This window comes from Macaca thibetana, chromosome 7 (genome assembly GCF_024542745.1).
Source record: "Macaca thibetana thibetana isolate TM-01 chromosome 7, ASM2454274v1, whole genome shotgun sequence".
In the NCBI taxonomy this organism is placed as follows: Eukaryota; Metazoa; Chordata; class Mammalia; order Primates; family Cercopithecidae; genus Macaca; species Macaca thibetana.
In genome coordinates, this window is record NC_065584.1 from 158,747,182 (window position 1) to 158,770,649 (window position 23,468).

The window sequence follows — 23,468 nt, forward strand, 5'->3', positions numbered from 1 at the left end:
CCTGGTCCCGCAGCAACTTCTGGGCCCAGATTATGCCTTCTCAGAAGTCTGGGAGGCAGGGCCCCCGCCTGGCCATAGCCTTCTTTGTCTGCTCTAGGCACTCCTAGCCCCAACCTGCTGGACGCCTCCTTCCCTGGCTATGCTGTGGCTCTTCTCATTCTAGGCCTCCTGCTCGTCACATTTGCCCTTGTCCTAGTGAGTGTCTGACTGGGCCCAGACTCCTTCCTGAGGGGCAGGCTGAGCCTTTGATGCCTTGAGCCCTTGAGCTAAGCTGAGGGGTAAGCAGGTCCCTTTACACCCCTGATTCCCCCACCCAAGCCCAGCATCTCCAGCTGGGGCTGCAGGGTTTGGGGTCAGGGAGCTGGGCCTGATCCCAGTGTCCCTGCCCTTCTTGTCAAGGTGCTGAAGTGGAGGGCCTCCCACGGGGTGTTCAGCCTTGGAGTGTAGACACGCACAGTGCAGCACAGAGGAGCCTCTCCAGACAGGTAAGTGGTTCTCCCTGACCCCCGACCCTGCTTTTGTTCTGGGTGGGATCCATCACCACCCCTGCCAGGGCCTTCTGCAAACACTCCCCGGGAGCTACTGTTGGCAGTGCCTTGGTGGTGCAGTCAATGTGCCAGAAAAGCTCCCCACTACTGTGGGAAGTGGCTCAGGCAGTCAAGCAGACTCCCCCAAACAGGCCCCACCTACCCCTAACCTGTTCCCAGCTGCCTCCCACCAAACCTAGAAATGATGCTGGGGGATGACAGAGACTGAACTTAGGTGCACAGGGGGCCAGGAGACCTGGGACAGAGAACAGGAGGTGTGGGGAGGGAATCTTCCTTCCCCCACTTCCCACTGCATAAGGGCCAGACAGTGGCACCTCCAGGTCCTGGAAGGACATGTGTGGACCCAACTCAGTTTCCCCTTTGTCTCGTGGCCTTTCTTCTCCCTTCCCCGGGGCCAGGTGGATGTGGGAGGAGACGCAGCACCATCCTGGGTGCACTCAGACTCATTCCTCACTCCTGGCCTTCACTCCCTTTCCTCTACACACAGGTGACCCCTCACGCTGCTGATCCCTCTGCTGAAACCCAAACTCCAAGCCTCTCCTCTCCCCACCTTCACCTTGTCCCACGGCTTCCACAGACAGTGCCTCAACGCTGAGGAATGAATCCAGAGTTCCAACCCCACCGACTTTCCCAGGAACTCAGAGCCAGAGAAGGCCAGGGTCCAGCCCAAGGCCACACAGCCAGGGACTTCTTCCCTCCTACACCCCCAAGGACTGGACTTGCAGGGCTGAGGCAGAGGTGGGGTGGGGGAAAGCAATGCCTTGTCAACCCACACAGGGAGCTCCACTCCCATCACCAAGGTGCATGAAGTCTAGGAACACCCCTGCTCCCACGTCCATGCTCACTCAGGGCCCTGCTCCAAGTGCTTGGCACGCACACCAGCCTCACGCCCTCCATGCCACAGGTATTGGTCTTCTTTACAGAGTGGTAAATGATGGCCAATGCAGCTAGACCACACAGAGGACTTAGGCACAGCTCGGGGGTCCACAGTCTCTGCTGCCCCTCCTGCCACCAAAGTGTGGTCCTGCTTCCAGGCAGCAGGAAGGGGACAGAAGCTCGCCCCAAAGAGGGCTGGGACAGGGCACCCTTACACCTGCCTAGTCTGGCCCAGTAGGGCTGGAGGGACTGTCAGTCCTAAGAGAAACGATGGCCCTTTGAGGATATGCAAAAGTCACGAAGCGATCCAAAGTTTGTATTTAAAATATTGATTTCTAGATACTTAGACAGTCATCTCGTGTGAGGAGCTGGGAGGTCCTCACACCTCCAGGGGTGAGGGCCCCAGGGTACCGCCCACAAGAGGAGGAAGACTGAAAAGGGGTCAGAGCAGGAATAGGGGCTGCTGAGGGCAAGGCCCACCCGCTCCCTGAACCCCTGAACCCCTGAACCCAGCCACAGAGCCAGTCAGCCTCAGGCCAGAGGGTGTGAGCAACGGGTGCCCTGGCTGCTCTACAGTGGATCAGAGCCAGTGGGTGTGGGGGGTCTTCCAGGGCAGGTGTGGGGCTGCCAGGGCAAGGTAAGGCAGGCTCCCAGGGCAGAGACTGAGGCTGACCCCTGCAGCCCCCTTACTGCAGGGGGGGACACAGGGATAGGCAAGGGTCTTAACCCAGAAAGCCCAAGCAGCTCCTGTGACCATTGACGCTTGGCAGTGGTGGAATCCAGGAATGGTCTTTGAACCCATGACCTGGAAGGGGGAGCCAAGGATAGTCCTGGCACGTAGGCTCCCCTACCTGCAGGCAGTGGGCAGGCCCAGTGAGGGGACCCCAGGAGCCCAGACCATGAGCTTACCTGGCCAAAGACAGCAGCCAGCACCAAGACATCAAAGAGGGTTGGTGGACAGATCATCACATCAGGGTTGACTGAGGCTGGCACCAGGTTCCTCTGTACTTCTGGAACACACAGGCCTCTCCTTCCTATCCCTGAAGCGCCCCTGCCCCCACCCCAGCACCCCGAAGACCAGCCTAATAGATGCACTTGTCCTGGGTCAGCCCCGCTGTCCAAGCAACTGCAATTTCTCACTAGAGAGCCAGGGTGGGACAGGGTGTAGGAGGGGTCCCTGGAAGATGCCCCCCAGGATGCCCTGAAGCCTAAAACATTCCCCAGTGGGCCTTCTCAGGGAGGGAGGGTTATGGCAGCCTGTTCTTTCCAGCCACCTCCATCACCACAGGAGCCCTTACAGGCGTCTCAGGAGACAACTGGGTCACTGGAGCCAGGACCAGCATGGACACAGTCCTGGGGCTGAGGCTGACTAGGTGGTCTCTCTGTCTTCACTCTGCCACTCTGTCTTCAAGTTTTGGTCTCCTGGCCCACTACAAGCCAGGCTGTTTCAGGCTTTTATGAGGCCTTGCACAGAGACAGAGTTCAAACACAGTTGGTGAACACAGCGGGCTTTAGGGAGGTGGCACATACTTGCGGGTGGGGGCTGGGTAGCAGGGAAGGGCAGCTCTGGGGGCTAGCATGCCTGTCTGGAGGTGGCGCAATGGGACCTGCACCACGTGAGGAGAGAGGGTCCACCTGGAAGAGTGGACCAGCCAGATGGCCACCAAGCTGGATGGCCACCGGCAGAGCCTGCAGGACAGCAGAGGGGGCTGGGAAGGGACAGAGGACAGCTGAGGGGCAGGGAACCTATATTCCTCCATACAGACACGTGAGTCTTCCCTAAGTGGGTCTTCCCCACGGGGTGAGGGGGCATTCAATACACACCTCCAGCTCACCTCAAACCATCTCAGGAGGCCACCACCAACTCACACAGGCCAGTTGAATTGTCACAGTGACCCCAGAACAGCACAGCCCTATCCTTCAGATGAATAAACAGAGGGAGACACACATCTCACAGCCAGGAGCAGGGACTCACACCCAGGTCCAGCTGCAGTGCTGCCTTGATGGCTCTGTCTGCACCTCCTCCGGGACTCAGTTCCTGCTAACAAGTGACCACTTTAGTACAGGTGAAATAGGTGCTATTATCCCCATCTGGCTGCTGGGGAAAGGGAAGCAAGGCACGGGTGACTTGCCCAAGGCCAAAGTGACAGGGTTGGTTCAACCCCATCTGTCTCGGCCAGCACATGCCCACGGCAGAGGCTTTCCTGTGATCCAACCTGGAAGGTGGAACTCCTTCCAATGTCCCACCCAGGGCACACAGCATGCAGCCCCATGTTTGGGGAGGTGACAGTGTGGGGAGGTGACAGTGTGGGAAACAATCTGGCTAGGCCAAGGCCTCATGGAGCCCAGGGTTCCCTAGGGTCAGGAGAGCAGTGGAGCCCACCCCAACACCCATTGGAAACCTGGAATCTGCACCTGCAGGAGATCAGGGGAGGGGTTCAGCCTCCGATGCACCTGCAGCAAGGTGAGACAGGTACAGGTGGGCGCCCTGCTTCCAACCAGCCTCAGGTGGGCAGGAAGCAGATCCCCTGCCTGACCTTCCTCTCCTGCCTCCCCCAAGCAGAGGAAAAGGGGCAGCCGCTCATCAGGCCATTGCCCAGATTGAAGCTGCTGAATCTAGGTCCCAACAGGCGAGTGTGACCCCTGACTATCCCAGGCCCGGGCCAAGGCAGTCCTGTCTCTGGTGAGGGCCTGGTAGACAGGAGATGTGATGTCCCCACGTGGCTCTATAAACCTCTGATTGAGGATAATCAAGGAAACAGGCAAGACCATCAAGCTCAGCCAAAAACACGAGGAGGACCAGGGGCAGGCAAAAGTCAGTTTGGGCCCAGGCCTGGCCCCTGGAAGGATGGTGGATGAGGGGTCAGCCACGTTGAAGTGGAATGGATGGCCACGGCCTAGGTGGTCAGGGCTGTCAGCTCCTGCAGCCCCTGTGGAACATCTGCCCAGGCCTGGCTCTGCACTCAGCCTTCTGCCTGGAGCCACAGGTGCCTGGACACCAGCCTCAAGTAGGGATGGAGGTAGGAAAGGCACTGTGGCCACAGGTGGGCACCTAAGCATGGGACAGAGGGGTATCGTGCCCTAATGAGATAATACAGGCCAAAAACTTAAGCAGATGTGACACCATCAATAAACCCCCTTGTCCTGGGTCACATCAATTAAGTCAGCACCTACCCTGACCCTGAAGCTGCAGCTCAGTCTGGTTGAGACTCACAAAGAGATGTTAGTGCTGGGCAGTGGGCCTGGCCCAGCCTGCGATGTCCAGCAAAGCTGTGGGCTGGACAAGAATCTCTGAAGATTAGTCCAGGACAAGAACAGCTGTGCCTGGGCAGGGAGTGGCGGCAATGCCCAGGGGGCAGGAGGCCTGAGGACCTTTAACTAGGTAGGGTGCCAGGTCAGGACGTGCAGAAGAAAAGGTGGCATGGCAGCATCCTGCCCGAGGCCAGGCTATAAACCTGGGGCCGCCTTGTCTAACCTAAACCATGCTGCCGCCCAGACGGCATCCTTCAAATATGAGGCAGGGCTGGGAGAGCCCCCAGAACCCTCATCCCTCCTGCCCCAAGCTGGTTCCCATCCCTCACCAGAAGGAAATGGAACTCTTCTATGGGGCACAGCCTGCCCGCCAGGTTCTCTATCACCTTGGGAAAGGGGCAGGGGGGAGGGGGAACTGCAGCTGGGTAAGAAAGCACCCAGGTCCCACTCTGTCCCTTTCTTTGCCTGGGGCCAAGGAGAGCCACAGGGGAAGGGCCAGGTTAAGAGGGATCCACCCTGGAGCCCAGAGCTACCCACAGAGAAAACCCCCATCCTCCTGATTCTGCTCCCAGCTCACACTGCTGGGATAACATCCTCCCCATCAGAGAGGCCGGAGGAGGCAGAGGCTGACCCTTGCTCCTTCAGGCACCTCAGCGGGTTTGGGTCCGCCTTCATCATGATCAGGAAGGGGGTCCCTGGGATCACAAATGTGAGGGGCAGCTTCTTGGGCTCCAGGTGCTCCAAGGTAGACCCTGCAGGGCACCAGAGCTAGAAGGATGCTGGGGAGGCCGGGCACGGTGGCTCACACCTGTAATCTCAACACTCAAAGGCTGAGACGGGTGGATCACGAGGTCAGGAGATCGAGACCATCCTAGCTAACACGGTGAAACCCTATCTCTACTAAAACTACAAAAAATTAGCCAGGCGTAGCGGCATGCGCCTGTAGTCCCAGCTACTCAGGAGTCTGAGGCAGGAGAATCACTTGAACTCAGGAGGCGGAGGCTGAACAGGGCCAGGATCTGAGCTCTGCATGGCCATGGTTACCCTGAGCCAGGTACCCCTACTTTAGTCTCAGTTGTAACTCTGTCTCATGGGGAATGTCAGCATTACCTCTGGAGTCAAAGTAGGTAAGCCAGGGTAACCAGAGTTCCCAGTAGGGACCAAGATCAAAGGATGCAGGGGTCAGGCCTGTCCCGGAAGGTCAGGCTAGACGAGGGGATCTGTGAAGCCGGGGCGGCCAAGGGCCTGCCCTTCAGGTTACAGGCATCTGGGTCCTGGTGTAGATCCTCATATGCCATCCAGAGACCCAACCCTAGGGACAATTCCTCCCAGGCTGGTAGCAGAGAGTTGATCCTTGTACTCACCCCACCCAAAGCTCTGAAATGAGGGGGCCTGTGGCTCAGGGAAAGACTCTTCAGGAAAAGGTTCTCAGCGACAGGGAAGGTTTGAGCTGGGTCTTAGGGCAGCCAGAGAGGTAGGTGACAGACCCTCTCACAAAGCCCACCAGAGAATGCAGGAGGGACACAGGTGTAGTGTCGGGAATGTTCTGGAAGACAGGAGGCAGTCTCCTACTCACCGATGGGGCCGAGTAGTGAGGTCAGGTCCACACACCAGGAGAAGCTGGTATCCACACGCTGGTGCACTTTGCTTCTTGTTTTAGAGACAGGGTCTTGCTCTGTGGCCCAGGCTGGAGTGTGGTGGCTCAATCATAGCTCACTGCAGCCTTGACCTCCTGGGTTCATGCAATCTTCCCACCTCAGCCTCCTGAGCAGCTGGGACTATAGGTGCACGCCACCATGCGTAGTTTTATTTTTTGTAGAGACAGGGTCTCGCTATGTTGCCCAGGCTGGTCTCAAGTGCTTTCCACCTCAGCCTCCCAAAACACTGGGAATACAGGGACAAGGCAGCACTCCTGGCCATGCTGGTGCATTTTGGCTGCCATGGTGCACAGGAGGTATGAGCTGGGGGGCAGAATCTGCTCCTGGACCTCTACCCAGGCCTGCACCCAGACTGACCCCTGGGCGGCAGGGAGCAGGTGTGGAGAGAACGCAACAAGCAAAGTCAGTGATGGAGACCCAGGCTGGGACCAAGAGAGATAGGGCTCCAACCCTCAGCCTAGTGGCCCTGCCCAACCCCTTGGGGCCAAGATGACTTCCTAGGAAGCCAGGCATGGAGGCCAGCATGCACCTGAACTGAGGACAGAAGACTCTGATGAGAGGGAGGGGGAGGCCTCTGACATAGTTTGGATACTTGTCCCATCCACATCTCATGTTGAAATGTGATCCCCAATGCTGGAGGTGGGGCCTACAGTGTGAGGTGTTTGGGTCATGGTGGGGGATCCCTCATGAATGGATTAGTGCCCTCCCCATGGTAATGAGTGAGTTTTCTTCTTTTTTCTTTTTCTTTATCTTTTTTTTTTTTTTTTTTTTTTTTTGAGACAGTGTCTCACTCACAGCTCAGGCTGGAGTGCAGTGGCATGATCTCGGCTCACAGGAACCTTCACCTCCTGGGTTCAAGTGATTCAATGAGTGAGTTTTCTAATAGTTCACTGGAGAGCTGGTTGTTTAAAAGAGCCTGATGCCTCCCCTCTCTTGCTTCCTCTCTCACCATGCAACACGCCTGCTCCCTCTTTGCCTCCCGCCAGGAATAAAAGCTTCCTGAGGCTTCACCAGAAGCCTAGCAGATGCTTGTACAGCCTGCAGAACTGTGAGGCAAAGACCTCTTTTATAAATTACCCAGTCTCAGGGCCAGGAGTGGTGCTCACGCCTGTAATCCCAGCATTTTGGGAGGCCGAGGTGAGTGAATCACTTAAGGTCAGGAGTTCAAGACCAGCCTGGCCAATCTGGTGAAACCCTGTCTCTACTAAAAATACAAAATTAGCCAGGCATGGAGGTGTATGCCTGTAATCCAAGCTACTTGGGAGGCTGAGGCATGAAAATTGCTTGAACCTGGAAGGCAGAGGTTGGAGTGAGCCAAGTTCACACCATTGCACTCTAGCCTGGGTCACAAGAACGAAACTCCATCTCAAATCTCTGTCTCTACTAAAGATACAAAAAATTAGCCAGTCATGGTGGTGCATGGCTATAATTCCAGCTACTTGGGAGGCTGAGGCAGGAGAATAGCCTGAACCCACGAGGCGGAGGTTGCAGTGACCTGAGATCGTGCCACTGTACTCCAGCCTGGGCGACACAGCTAGACTTTGTCTCAAAAATAAATAAATAAACCAATTTTAGGCGTTCCTCTGGTGCAACGCAAAATGGGCTAATACAGCCTTCACGCTTGGTGTCCACTGGACCTGACAATCAGGGAAGGGCTGGTCTTGACTCTGCCATTAACAGGCAGACTATGACAGAGCAGTTCCCCTGCTTTGCCTCAGTTTGTCCTCTCTCAGCTGAGCAGAGCAGGGATAATTGCTTCTCATGTGGGCCACAGGACAAAACAAAGCCCTGAGTCCCACAGGAAGGTAGGTGGGCTACGTCCAAGGAAAGACAGACCTGGGGCAGTATTTTATGTCCCCAGGGTGGCAGAGGGACATGGAGAAGATGCCTCCTTTGTGGGCAAGGGAGAAGGGAAGATAAGCAGAGAGGCGCCAGACACCTGCCTCACCCCCACCTTCCCCACCCCACACCAGGCCCATTCCCACTTAGCCCCCAACTCAGGCTGCACCGTTCTCCTTGTGGTCAGTATGACTTCGTGGCCAAGCTGACAGAAGCTGACAGCTTGGATTCATCAGGGACAGCACGTAGTGTAGGTGATGTGCAGGATGGAAGTGGAGAGGGGACACGGGAGCAGTGGTGTCAGGTCTGGGGCTGCCAACATGGTACCTGCCCTGGCTGTGGGCAGACCATGCTGGTCCACCCTGCCAGATGTGGCCTCTAATTCTAAGGTCTCTGAGTTCCAGGCCAGGACTGGAGCCAGACTCCCTTTGGGGACAGGGGACACAGTCCACATAGACATCACTTGTGCTTTGGGCAAAGCCAGCTGGACAAGTGAATGGGAGGGGCCCCGCTGGAGGGTAAAACTGGGCCTGGACTACTCAGACCTGCCTCTGTGACAGGACGGTCCCGTCCTTCCAGTCAGACGCCTGAGCTGGAAGCCCACCCAGCCAGGGAGTGGGGAAGGGGTGGCCTGCAGTCTCCCTTGAGTCTATAGCCCCTCCCACCCAAGGGAGCTCCATAAAAAAACATGCAGAAACATCAAGTGCTCCTCCCAGCTGCTGGCTGCTTCCTGGCGTGGCCTCCAGGACCCTGGATGAGTTAAGATGGGGCTGCCAGCAGCTGGGGGCAGGGGGAAAGCTGGGTCCCCAGGGTGGATGCCTAGCAGGAACATGCAGGTGTGGCAAGTGATGGGCCCTCAGAACTGAGCCCCTTCTGCCCAGGGGGCCTTGGTGACATACCTGCTGCTGAGCTCAACCCAAGGAGTCAGGGCCTCATGCCAAGCAGCGTCTCTGCTTGCGAAGACAGTCCTGGGATCGTTACCCCTCTGCCCAGAGCTCAAGTATCCAGGCTGTGGAAGGGCCAGCAGTCAGAAAGAGGGAGGCCGTGGGTGTGGGTCCCCTAGCAGTCAGGGGCCTTGGTGGACAAAGCCCCTGTGAGGGGGATGAGGGGGAAGGAAGACTGAGCTGTACCCCTCACCCTGAGATCTGTGGTACCGGGCTCCAGAGGGGGACCTCGGGGGAGACCAGCATAAGACAAACTGCTACTGATGCCTTTGAGCACCTACTCTGCAGGGCTGGGCCAGCCGGAGGTTGGCATCAGAGGAGTAGGCCAGGGGCCACAAGAAATAAGGCTTGGTTTGGTAGAGCTGTGACCCTCTTCATCCTCTCCTGACCCCCCAGCTGACCCTCATCCTCAGACCTCTGCAGAACTTTGACCAAGTGGTGGTAGAGGAATTCTAGGGGGTCCGGGGTGGCCCTGGGTGACCCAGGGCTCAGACCAGGGTTCTGGGGTCGAGGGCAGGAGGCTGGAAGAGATGACCTCCCCTAGTCCTGCAAGGTTGCGCAGGCCCCTGAAGTCTGTGATGATTCTGCCACCAGTCCAGATCCACTGATCACTAGAATGGGTGCCACCTTCAGGCTGGCACCAGCCCGGGCCCTCAGGTAGGACTGTGCGCGCCAGTGTCTGCACACCCTGGGGGAGGCAGAGGGCCTCTTGGTAGACACGGTCATCCCAGACCTCGGTCAGTACCTCCTTCCCTCTGCAGGCCTCCTCCCTCTGTCCATCTGCCTCCTCCACATGCCCTGATCTGAAGCCTGCCTCCCCTGCTCATGGAGCCCTCCAAGATGCTCCTAGCCCCACTCTCTGGTCCCACAGCACCTTCTGAGTGCAGATTCTGCCTTCTCAGAAGTCCGGGAGGCGGGGCCCCGCCTGGTCATAGCCTTCTTGTTCTGCTCTAAGTACTCCTGGCCCCAAAGCCTCCAGCCCGCTGGACACCTTCATCTCCAGCTATGCCGTGGTTCTCCTCATCCTGGACCTCCTGCTCGCCATAGTTGCCCTTGTCCTGGTGACTGGCTGGGCCCAGGCTCCTTCCTGGGGGGCAGGCTGAGCCTTTGACACCTTGAGCCTTTTAGCCAAGCTAAGGAGATTCCCCCACCCAAGCCCAGCATCTCCTCATCCTCCAGCTGGGGCCGAGGGGTTTGGACCAGAGGGGTGGGCCTGAACCTAGTGTCCCCACCCTTCTTGTCAAGGTGCTAAACTGGAGGGCGTTCCTTGGGTGCTGACTTTCCCAGGAACTCAGAGCCAGAGAGGCCCAGGTACCAGCCCGAGGTCACACAGCCAGGCGCTTCTTCCCTCCTAGACCCCCAAGGACTGACTTGCAGGGCTGGGACAGAGGTGGGGTAGGGGAAAGCAATGCCTTGTCAACCCACACAGGTAGCCCCACTCCCATCCCTAAGGTACATAAAGTCGAGGAACACCCCTGCTCCCACGTCCATGCTCACTCAGGGCCCTGCTCCAAGTGCTTGGCACGCACACCAGCCTCCTGTCCTCCATGCCACAGGTATCGGTCTCATTTACAGAGGGGGAAATGGTGGCCAAGAGCCCCCCTCCAGCACACACAGCTAGACCACACAGAGGTCTTAGATGCAGCTGAGGGGTCCATAGTCTCTGCTGCCCCTTCTGCCACTCGTGCTGCAAGAGACCACACTTTGGAGAGGGAGGAAAGAGAGTGAGCTGGGTGCTCACCCATGGGGCATGGGGGACTAGGAAAGGGTCAGCTAGGAGAAAAGGGCGAGGCCTGATCCTGTATGTACACATCGCACAGCCCGTGGAGTCAGGAGACCCAGGGCCAGGTCCCAGCTCTGCGGCTGCTGGGCATGTGACTGTGGTTAAGTCATCTCCCTGGACTCTCCATGCACTTTGCATGTTGCGTGCACCTTCTAGAATGAGCGCGGACACTGGCTGGGCTCATACTTACTGCGTAGGTTGCAGACCCCGAGTGCTTCTGCAAGAGGCTTTGCTTCTCCTCATAAGGGTGGCACAGGCTGGCCACGTGCTCTGGGGGTAGAATGGAGTAGCTCTGGAGGTATCAGGTGGGAGCTGGGCTTGGGTTCCTGGCCCAGACAGGGCAGGGCACACCATAGGGTCACAGGGCCTGGCCCCCTCTCTAGCAGCCCTTGGCCCACAGACTGCCCAGCTGCCCACCCACAACCCATACCTTTGGGCAGCCCCAGCTGCTGCAGTTCACTGGACAAGCATCCACCATCAACACTGTGCTTGGCCGCACTGGAGAGGATGAAACTCAGCACTGCCACTGTGGCCTTCATATTGCCTGACTCTGATGGACCCGTGAGTGGGACAGGGGGTGTCACTGTGGGCCCAGCCACCTCCCTGTTGCCCTCTTAACTTCAGCTCAAAGCCCTCAGGCCTCCTGGAGCCACAGGCACTGCTACTGCTCCACCAGGAGCTGGCAGAGAACAGGAAGGTGGGACTGTCAATGTCTTTCTTTCCCTCATGTTCCTCCACTAGGGAAGGTAGGTTAAGGATGCTGCTGGGATGGGGGGTGTGGGGGCCTCTGTACCAGGCACCAGGTCGAGGTCGCAGGGTTGCCCGGGGCCTGTGGACTCAGCGGGGTACTCACCAAACTTGGCATTAGCCGTCAGCTTCAGGATCTTCTCACTCTATGGGGAAAGGAGACCTTCAAGGGGTGCCAGACCCCTGCTCACCAACCCCTCAACTCTAGCCTGGATCCTGCAATAAGGAACAGACAGGCTGAAAAGAAGGAAGGGAGGTACCCAGAGAGGTTGAGAGGCTGATTCACTCATCTCCCTGGCCCTAGTGCAGAGCTTCAGGGCACTGGGGGTCATAAGGTCATGGAACAATGGGGTGCTGGGTCTTGTACTCACATCAATCCCCCGTCCCAGCAGCTCTTTAGTACCTGGCTGCAGAGCAGCTGCAACTTCACAGAGGACTGGAAGGGAAGTCCTTACATCAGCCAGGCTGGCAAACCTCACCCCTCCTTCCTGGGGACTGGCTCAGAGCAGGCCAGCCACTGATTAAGGTCACAAAGCATGGTAGCACAGGCTGAGAGCACTGAGGTCCTAACCCCAGAGAAACCTCACCATCATCTAAACCCACAATCCCCAGACCCAACGCCCCTCCTCCACCAGAGCAGACCCTGTGCACTCAACCATCTTAGCCAGCTGCTGATCTCTGCCAGGACCCAGTCGGGACAGTCCAGATCACCACAGAACCGGAACCTCTGCAAGGGAGGGAGGTAGGTACTCAGGCTGGAGGGAAGGCTGAGGTGTGGCCAGGATCCGTGTGTCTCCTACACTGCTGCCCAGCAGGGACCCCTGGTCCCCATCATAGATGGATACCCTCTGGCCTCTTGTTCTCCCCTATCACCAGGCTGTTGAGTGAACTCTCTCCCTGACCCACCCTGCCACCAAACCCTGCTCTGAGGTCTACTCCAGGCATTCGTCTGCTCAGCAAACATCAATTGAGTGCCTTCTCTGTGCTAGTTCCCACTCTATGTGCTGGGGGTACAGTAGGGGATAAAACAAAGTCCTGGGCTTCACAGAGACGAGTGACCTCTCTCCCTTCTTCCCCATACTGACACAAGTCCAGCCACTCCAGCTTCCCTGCTGTTGCTCAGGGACACCAGCCTTGCTCCCGCCGCCATGCCTGCTGCACTCTCTGTGTGGCTTGCCATCCTTTATTTCATTCCACTCTCTGCTAAAGTGACACCTCATCAGACTAGCACTTCTTCTTCTTTTTTTTTTTTTTTTTAAAGACGGAGTCTCCCTCTGCTGCCCATGCTGGAGTGCAATGGCGCAATCTTGGCTCACTGAAACCTCCACCTCCCGAGTCCAAGCAGTTCTCCTGCCTCAGTCTCCCAAGTAGCTGGGACTACAGGCATACATCACCACACCCAGCTTTTTTGTATTTTTAGTAAAGACAGGGTTTCACCACGTTGGCCATGCTGATCTCAAACTCCTGACCTCAGGTCATCTGCACACTCTCAAAGTGCTGGGATTACAGGCGTGAGTCACTACACCCTGGCAGGCCAGCCCTTCTTGATCATACTTCCTAAGATAGCCCCTCACATAAGGAAATTTTGGGGTCCGGTGGAATGTTCATTATCTTGATTGTGGTGATCCAAGAGCCAGGAAGATTTGGTCTTTACTTGTCCAGCCTCATCTTTCTCTAACCTCCAGATGATACTCTCCCAGCTATGGGAAATGCATTCCTTCCTGGGGAGCCATGCTCTCTCTCACCTGAAGTCTCTACACATGCTGTTTCCTGTCTGAAGATGCACGCCTCCCACCCTTTCCTCCCAACCCCTGGTACACAAACTGTACTTCAGCCAGCCAGCTCCTGCCATCCGTCTTTAAGGTTGATGGCATCCTCAGGAAACCCCCTTAGCACTACACACAAGGCGCAGTTAGGTCTCTGCCCCGGAGCCTTAACTATGACTGCCAATTCAAGCCTCCAATTTCCCCTTCCTGGGGCAACTCAAGTCCTCCCAGTGCCTAGCACACTTTATGGTATAGACTAGGCACTTAGAACGTAAGGATGGATCGATAAGGCTCAGCTCCAAAACTACTACTTTCTGGGTCTGGAAAGAGCGGTGGGGCTTCCTAACAGTGTGGAAGAGTGAGCCTGAGTCTAAGCACGTTGTTGTACAAGTCCCACAGCAGGGCTGGGGAACGGGGTGTCCTTGGGGGGCCCTCCTGGGGCTGGGGAGGACCTGAAAGGACTCTCAGCTCCAGACAAGCCGCATTTCCTGCCCGGGGAGGCAGGAGCCCTTCCGTCCACCAGGGAAGCACGGGGACTCTAAGTCAGGCCTGCCTGCTCTGTCTAAGCGCCACACTCGGGAGCGGGATAGCGGTGGGCTTTTCTCTGCCAGACAGGCAGCCCTCAACGCGCGCACACACTGTTTGCGGAGAGGCCAGTGCATACAACCTCCCCCACCGTTTCCGGAGCCACTGGCGCCCCCTCATTCCCGCTCCAGCAGCCCGTGCCTCATTATCGCACCAGGAAGCCAGGGCCCAGGAATTTCTTTTTCTGGTTGGGCCGGGTCAGCTGAGTCGACCATCACGTGACTGGGACTGAGGCCTCTGGGAGGGCGGGGGCTGCTCAAGTGAGGCTGGGAGCGGCCCCGCGTTCCACTGCTGGTGCCAAGGAGGAACTGCTGGAGTCTCCTCCTCCATCTCCCAGAATCCTTCCCTGGAAAAAACCAGCGCCAACCGTCAGTTTAACTGAGGACCGAATTAAGGCGTTACGAAAGACAGTGGAAGTTATTTCATTTACTTTTATTTTCATTAACTTAAGCGGGTAGGATCCCGGGAGCCAGGGAGATTCAAGTCATTGCCATGTTTTCCACTGTTAAGGGAATAGCATTATACACAGCTGCGGGCTGTGGCAAAAGACATTTTAAAAACTATTGAAATATACTACACATGCAGAAAATTGTACCTATTAGAAATATAAAGGTTAATAAGTTTTCATCAACTGTAGACCTCACATAACCAGCACCCAGATAATAAACCAGATAACTTCTTCAAGTGCGTGGGTATTTTATTTCATTTTGATGAATCGTCTAGGTGCCTAGCAAAAAGGGCTGTCATAATTAATATGCTCAGGAAAACTCCCTACAGCTTCAACATCAATAGATGCTTATCTTAATTTTTGCCAATCTGATGGGGAAAAAAAATCGATTGCTTAGATTGCAGTGGTAGTCTGCTTACTGGTAGCTTTGAGCTAATGGGTAGTCTAGACCAACTAAGTTTCCAACGTTGACTTGAAGAGGCAAAAACAAAAAGACAAAACAACAAAAATATATTAGAGAATAAACCAATAACCAAAGAAGAAATTGAATACAGTCATCCCTTAGTAACTTCAGGATATTGGTTCCAGGACCCAGGAGACACCAAAATTCACAGATGCTCAAGTTCCTGATATAATATGGCACAGTATTTGCATATAACTTATGCACATCCTTCCATATACTTTAAATCATCTCTAGATTACTATAATACCTTATACAACATAAATACTTTGTAAATACTTCCTCTTTGGGAGTTATCACGTGACTAGGACTAACGGCCTCTGGGAGGGCAGCGCCTGCTCCAGTGAGGTTGAGAGCAGACCCCAGCCCACTGCAGGTGCCAAGGAGGAAATGCTGGCGTCTCCCCCGGCTCCCAGAATGCTTCCCTGGAAAAAACCAGCGCCAACCGCCAGTTTAACTGAGGACCGCATTAAGGCATTACAAAAGACAGTGGAAAAAAGTTATAAAGTATTTTTAAATTTTTGTGTTTTTTTATTGTTTTACTTTTTCCACGTATTTTTGATGCACAGTTGGTTAAATCCAAGGATACAGAACCCGAGGATACAGAGGGCTGACTGTAGTTTGAACTCTCTCCTCAATTCCATGCCTATCCCATGCACCAGGTGCAGCTGGTTTGATTGTTGCAGGCTTTCAAGTTTTCAAAAGACAGAGCTCATGACAAACTGCTCTGTAGAATAGAAATGGAAAGTGTCCCAATTCATGGTAAAATTGAGCTCGTTTCTGAAGAGTTCTTTTACAAATCATAAGCACTATCCTGGTGAAAGCAACAGTATGTTAAGTTACTAGACTATCCTATACCATGTCAAAGAAAAATTTTAAGAACATAAGACCTGTAATCATAGCACTTTGGGAGGCGAAGGCTGGCGAATCGCTTGAGCCCAGGAGTTCTAGACCAGCTTGGGCAACATAGGGAGACCCCAGTCTCTACAAAAAAATTAGCTGCTTGTGCTGGTGCACTCGTGTCTTCCTAGCTACCTAAGAGGCTGAAGTGGGAGGATCTCTTGAGCATGGGAGGTGGTGGCTGCAGTGAGCCATGATGGCACCACTGTACTCTATCCAGCCTGAGCAACAGAAGGAGACTATCTCAAAAAAAGAGGAAAAAAGAAAAAAAGAAAGTCTGGGTGCAGTGGCTCATGCCTGTAATCCTAGCACTTTGGGAGGCCGAGGCAGGCAGATCACCTGAGGTCAGGAGTTGGAGACCAGCCTGACCAACAGGGCAAAACCCGTCACTACAATAAATTAAATAAATAAATAAATAAATAAAAATTAGCTGGGCATGGTGCTGGATGCCTGTAATCCCAGCTACTTGGGAGGCTGAGGAACAAGAATTGCTTGAACCTGGGAGGTGGAGGTTGCAGTGAGCTGAGATTGCACCACTGCATTTCAGTCAGCTTGAGCAACAGAGTGAGACTCTGTCTCATTTAAAAAAAAAAAAAAAAAAGTAAGAATGGTTCAACTTTTAAAGGTGGGTGGCGTGCCCTTTTAATGTCAAACTGCAGCATTGTTCCACCGATATTTGTTTTACAAATAAAGATTGACTAAAGCAGTGGTTCTCACATATTAGAGTGCATCATAATCCCCTGCAGGGCTTGTGAAACCGGCTGCTGGGCTCCATACCAGAGTTTCTAACTCAGTAGGACTGAGGTGGGGCCTGAGCATTGCATGTCTATGTTCCCAGGTGACGCTGATGCTTCCAATTTGAGACCGTGGTTTGAAAACCACTAATGTAAGGAAATATACTAGAGAATATGTTATGAATATACTGGAGAATATGTATTTAAGTTAACTTATAGATTTCTGTCCAGTAGGAAAGATAACTCCCAAAGAGGACAGTTTTATTTCCCAATACGATTTTTTTTTTTTTTTTTTTTTTTGAGTCAGAATCTTGTTCTGTCACCCAGGCCAGAGTGCAGCGGCATGATCTCGGCTCACTGCAGCCTCCACCTCCCGGGTTTGAGCAATTCTCCTGCCTCAGCCTCCTGAGTAGCTGGGACTACAAGCGCCCACCGCCGCGCCTGGCTAATTTTTGTATTTTTAGTAGAGACAGAGTTTCACCATGTTGGTCAGGCTGATCTTGAACTCCTGACCTCAGGTGATCTGCCCGCCTCAGCCTCCCAAAGTGCTGGGATTACAGGCGTGAGCCACCACGCCCGGCCTCCCTTTAGGATATTAACAAGTTTTGTCTTTATCTCAGAATGCATTTTGGAATGCCCTTCCTGGAGCACTATAGACACTGTCTCTCAAAACACTCCTGGAACTAGCTTCACCGTGTTGCTGACTCCCTTGTAAATTAAAGAAATATCTTATACGTATTCCTTCATTATTTGTATGAAAGTCAAGCTTTTCACATTGTGAAAATTATACTTCAACCTGGGTGCAGTGGCTCACGCATGTAATCCCAGCACTTTGGGAGGCCAAAGTGGCAGAATCACTTGAGGCCAGGAGTTTGACACCAGCCTGACCAATATGTCAAACCCCATGTGTACTAAAAACAAAATCAAAATTAGCTGGGCGTGGTGACACGCACCTGTTCCAGCTACTCGGGAGGCTGAGGCACAAGAATTGCTTGAACCCGGGAGGCCGAGGTTGCCATGAGCTGACATCGTGCCACTGCAATCCAGCCAGAGCCGGAGTGAGACTCTGTCCCCCAAGAAAAAAGAAAAAGAAAGAAAAGTATACTTTGATACAGTATGCTAATATAAAGGATATGATATGGTTTGGCTCTGTGTCCCCATCCAAATCTCACCTTGAATGGCAATAATCCCCACGTGTCAAGGGTGGGACCAGGTGGAGATAATTGAATCATGGGGGCAGTTTCTCCCATGCTGTTCTCATGATAGTGAGTGAGTTCTCACAAGATCTGATGGTTTTATAACAGGCTTTCCCCTTTGCTCGGCTCTCCTTCTCTCTCCTGCTGCCCTGTGAAGAGGTGTCTTCTGCCACAATTGTAAGTGTCCTGAGGCCTCCCCAGCCATGCAGAACTTGAGTCAACTTAAACCTCTTTTCTTTATAAATTACCCAGTCATGGGTATTTCTTCATAGCAGCATGAGAATGGACTAATACAGTGTACTAATAACAGCCCAGACAGTAGTATACAGGTACTACTATACTTTGATGCCAGAGGTATTCCCATTAAGCTCAGGAGCAGTATGTGTTATCATTACCATGATCTAACATTGTTCCAGAGGTTTTTTAGGTCAGCAGTTCTCAAGTGGAGGTGATTTTGCCTCCCTGGGGATATTTGACAATATCTGAAATCATTTTGGCTGTCACACTGAGGAGTGCTACTGGCATGTAGCAGGCGGAGGCTGGGGATGCTGCTAAATATCCTGCGAGGCACAAACAGCTCCATAACAAAGAATTATCCAGCCCAAAACACCAATAGTGATGCTATTGAGAAACCCTAGACTAGACAAATAAAACATGGGAAACCATTAACATAAATGTGGGAAAATAATAAACTAATATTTGCCAATGGCAGTCTAGCTAGGAGGTCCAAAAGAAGCGCCTGAAGAACAGTTAGATTTTGCAGGGGCTGCATGGCGGTTCATGCCTGTAACCCCAGAGCATTGTGAGATCGCATTGGGAGGATCTCTTGAGGCCAGGAGTTCAAGACCAGCCTGGGCAACGTAGTGAGACCGCATCTCTACCAAAAATTAAAACATCAGCCAGATGTGGTAGTGTGCTCTGAGAGTCCCAGCTGCTGAGGTGGGAGTATCACTTGAACCCAGGAGTTGTAGGCTACGGTGAGCTGTGATCATGCCACTATACTCAAAAAAATATTTTTTGAGACAGGGTTTTTCTCTGTTGCATATGGGGTCTTGCTATGTTGCCCAGACTGGTCTCGAACTCCTGGCCTCAAGCAGTCTTCCTGCCTCAGCCTCCGAAAGTGTTGAGATTACAGGTATGAGCCACTGCCCCTGGCCTTACAAAATTAAAATTAAAAAAAGAAGAAGTTACAGGATGTTATGTGGCCAGTTGAAAGATGCTGGAAAACAGTTGTGCATGTGACCCTGCTGTAACCAGTTATAAAAGTATCAGGATCATTAAGAAATGTACTGTGTCTGGCTTTCCCAAGTTTAGGTTTCTGATGAAGAATGAGATGGATCTTTTCTTCCTCCGCTCCTCACCTCCCTGCAAGAACCAGGACTGGGCATTTTGACGGGCAGGCTCTTACCTCTGGCAGGCCACAGGGGACATGCAGAGCCTTTCCGTGTGTGTTTTCTGGCTACTCGGATATAGACCCCTGTTCAGGCCTTTGTTTAGGATATTTGGCCCATAGAGCCATGAGGGTGGAATCATCTGGGAGGGACAAAGGTTTCGACTGGAAAGAGGAGTGACCCAAACTCCAGGTTCTGGGCCTACACTTTGTTTCCATGCAGCACCCCGTTATGGGGCCTGGAAGTCAGGGGCCTTGGTGTCCAAGTGTTGGGTGGACAGGAGGAGCTGAGGGAGGTGAGGGGCATCTCTCCAGCACCGCCCCCAGCCCCATCCCCGAATCAATGTCCTCTGATGGCTCAGACGCAGCCCCAGCCAGCAGCAGTACGGGTCAGGAAGGACGAATGCACTCAGCACGGATCTGCTCCACAGTCTCCGCCTCGCTTCATCTCGGGTTGTGGGGAGTGAGTCCCTGCAGCACTGATGATATCCTGTTAGCTAAGAACATTCAGCTTGATTTAGAAAGATAAGGTGGGACATCTCTTGGGCATGGCACGTGGAGCAGTGCCATCCCTCTGTGGCAGTGAGCCTAGCAATAAACCAGAATGTGCAAAACCTGCGTCCTAGAATCACCATTCCTGGAGGGAAAGCCTAAATCGTCATGATGCCCACAACTAAATTAACTTAAACATTCCACCCAGCCTAGAAACACCAGTAAAATTTTGACATTAATACACTAACCCTCAGTTATATACAGAAACGTGTAAGGATAGCCACATACTGTAACGTGCAGTCATTGAGAGAGGAGCCCGTCAGAACAAATGGAACCAAGTCCAGAAACATGTCTGTCTAGGCGCAAGATGCCAGCCTGTGTGTCAGCCAGGGTAGCAGACCGGGGGAGATATTTATTAAGATTTAAAACCGGGCTCCATAGCTCAGGCCTATAATTCCAGCTCTTTGGGAGGCTGAGGTGGGAGGATCACTTGAGCCCAGGAGTTTGAGGCTGCAGTGAGCTCTGATCGTGCCACTGAATTGCAGCCTGGATGACAGAGCAAGACCCTCTCTCAAAAAAAAGTGCTCAGACGCGCCCTTACATGAAGCCACCTTGGGTACAGCTTCCAAGACTGGCGAGGCCTTACTGAGGACCAGGGGGCCCAGCCCTAGCTCAGCTTCTACTGCCTGAGTGGCACCTGGAGGTGGCCACAGTGTCCTCAGTCCAGGCTCTGTTGGGTCTCAGATCCCCCAGTCATGCCCCTTTTGCCCAAGCTCTGCCTCATGATGGCCTCCACTGACTGCAGCCTCTTCCACCTTCCCAAAGGGACCCCTGCTCATCCTCCCAAGCCCACAGGAGCTCCTGTGTCTCTAGGAAGCCCACCCTGCTGGCTCTGGGTTCTATGTAGGAGAGCTGGGCGGGCTGGATCCCGCCACTGAGTTCAGTCTCAGGGGTCTCCACCCATGCTAGGCTTCCACTGATGGGACATAAGTGGCCGGGGGGGTCTTTACATCCATACAAGAGCCCCATGGTGACCAGGAGTGGGGTTCTGAGAGGTTAAATGACTTCCCAGGGCCCCAGAGCTGGCTAGAATTCCTGCACTGCCAGATCCAATGCCACGTTTTGGCCTCCCACTCGGGGACCCAGACACACCTCTCCATCTACCAGGCTGGGAAATGCATGTCTGCTGCAGCTTCCTCCCAGTGACTTACAGCACTGCAGATTTCTGGGTGACCTTCTACGGGACCCACCACAGCAGGGAGCTGAGAACTCTTACAGAGCCCTGCATTCTCTCTCCACCCTCTTCAGCTCCGAACTCATGTAGTAGCTGCTCTGGTGTAAGAACAGGCCTTGATGAGGGTGTTGGTGCTCTTGTTAGTAGCCCAGGCCTTCAGGAATCAGGTGATGTCGATCTGGAGAGGAGGTGCCTGCTGGAGGGACTGGGGGGAGAAAGCATGGCCCAGGGCCCTGGCCTCCTGCAGGGTGAGCCCCTCTTCCTTCCCAGGGTCCCCTGAGAATCCAAAGGCATCCAAGATAAAGTGCAGTGTTCAGCTGTGTCCTGCGGTCCAGGAAAGCCAAGGAGAAGTTGTTCCACCTGCTGTCCACCAGGCACCCCGGCAGAGAACAGCCTCAGCCCACCCCAGCCCAACACCACATCCCAGGGACTGGTCCACCTGTAAGAGGGCAGCATGAGACTGCCCCCATTGTCCCCAGAGAGTCCCCTCAGTCATTGGGCTCTGACTAGGACAGAGGTGTACCCAGTAGGCTGGCCCAGAGTGGGTGTGGCTGCCCATTGGTCCTCTGAAGAGCCTCAGGGGCTTGTGGCAGCTGGTGTGTGTCTGGGCTTGGAAGTAGAGGATGTCCCCCAGCCAGAGGGCAGGGGACACTTGTTTTGCATTCCAGTCCTCTGCAAGGACAGGGACCCCAGGCTCCAGGCACCCCAGCTGTGCCTGCACTACCCACAGCCTACCACTGTTTGGCCCAGGCAAGTCGCCCCAGCTCCCACAGAGGGAGCCACCCTTTCCAACTCCTGATGTTTGCCTGCACCAGTCAAGCTCCATTCTGGAAAAACCCTCCATGTCCTTGGGAAGGCACCTCGTCCTTGGCTCCTTTCCAGAGCTACCATCCCAACTTCCATTTTCTACCTATCATTCGATGCAGAGACCAGCTTCTTCCCTGGGCCAGGGCTGTTCTGGAGGCAGGGAGGTTGTGACCAGGCCATGGGGTGTAGCAGAGCACTGGGTATAGACCAGGCTCTCCAGGCAGATCTATTTCTATTTCTATCTATTTCTCACCTGGGCAGAGAAATCAGAGACCCACAGGTGAGTGCCCTTCCTTCTGGTCCCACCCACCTCACAGGCAGAAAGAGGGAGGCTCCACAAGGAGGCTGAGGTAAACAGGTGAGCCTGGATCACCTCTCTCATCTCCGGCCCTCCTGGGACAAAGCCAGAGATTGGAGCTGGAAGGTGTTGAGAGCCCTGGCCCAGCCCTGGTTTCACCGATGAGGCTCAGGGAGGGGCTGGGTCAGCCCAAGTCACTAAGTGCATAAGGGAGGGTTCTGACCATAACCCAGGACCCTGGAGCTAGCTGAGGTCCCATCCCTTTCCCACGTAGACCAAGGCAGGGGCATGAACTGGCTTCTGGCTTCTAAGTCCGAGGCCCAGCACACCTTTCCCTCCCCTTGCCTGCAGCTGTTGTCACACATCAGAAGTGAGTTTTTCCCTGAGGGGCTGGAGGCACAGCTCCTTGGGCTGGACCAGATGGCCAATCCAAACAAGTCCCTGTGTGTCCCCACCAGCCGGGAATTCTCACACCACGCAGCAGCTGGGGGCACCAGGACACCCGGGGGGATTCCAGGGACGAGACCTCCCCGAAGTTCCCACAGCAGCACTGCCATCCCCAGACCCGCCACAAGCCCCGTGTCCGTCCAGCCTTCGAGAACCTGGCCCCTCACACATACCTGCCCCACTCCTCACACCTGGCTTTCCTGTGAAAAGTGGAACTGGTTCCACCTGGGCCAGCTGGAGAAGGGCCTCTGGAAATCACCATTTTGGGGATTCATTCCAATCATTCATTCATTTATTCACCAAATACCCACTGTCCACTTTTCTGTACCAGGCCAGGGGTGATGGTCAAGCGGAACACATGTCGCAAGCTTTCCTCTCTTTAGAGACAGGCAGGTGGACTCTCACACCATGAGGTGCCCTCTGGGCCAGGGAGTGCCCAGGGCTGAATGCAGGGGAGGGCCTCGCCCACAGGAGGTGCTGGTAGGTATGGACGTGGAGGCCGCCACGGAGTGACCATGTCCAGACAGAGGACCTAGCATGCGCGCAGGCCCAGGGTGTGACCTGGGGCAGGTGCGGGGCTGCTCTATCTGGAAGGCTTCCTAACTCTGCCAACGATAGGCCGTGGCTGGATAAGGCTTCGTCAATTTTTAACATTTAATACATTTTGATTATGTAACTAAACATTATTGTGATAAAAATTATGAAATATAGAAAAGTTAAAAACACAAAAGACCAGCAAACACCTTCTCTCCCTAAATAACTGCTTCAACAGTATTTTCTGACTTTTTTTCTCATGTATCTGCAGCTATAAACATAAGCTGCACAAGATAGTATCCTTCCCCATATTCTGTTTTGGAGCTGGAGTTTTCACTCAGCAGTGAATAGAGGCAGGCTTTAAACAGGCCAGGCACTGTGAGGACCCTGGGAAAGGAGACTGACCATGTTGCTGGGTGACCTTGGGCAAGTCTCGCCCTCCTCAGGGCCTGGATTTTCTCAGTCCAGTAAAGGGCAGAAAGGGCTGTAGTAGGACTGCATCAGCGCTTCCCAAACTCAGAACCGCCACT

The 23,468-nt window shown here is 54.2% G+C and overlaps 1 protein-coding gene across 1 annotated transcript in view; it reads right to left on the reverse strand.

Annotated features, from left to right (window-relative positions):
- The window catches only part of STOML1 (stomatin like 1), a 158,709-nt gene extending 135,463 nt beyond the window's left edge, over positions 1-23,246 (reverse strand). Inside the window, exon 1 of the mRNA XM_050797748.1 lies at positions 23,243-23,246. The gene's annotated coding sequence lies outside the window, so the exon portion shown is untranslated. The remainder of the gene's footprint in view (positions 1-23,242) is intronic.
- Between the last annotated feature and the right edge of the window lie 222 nt (positions 23,247-23,468).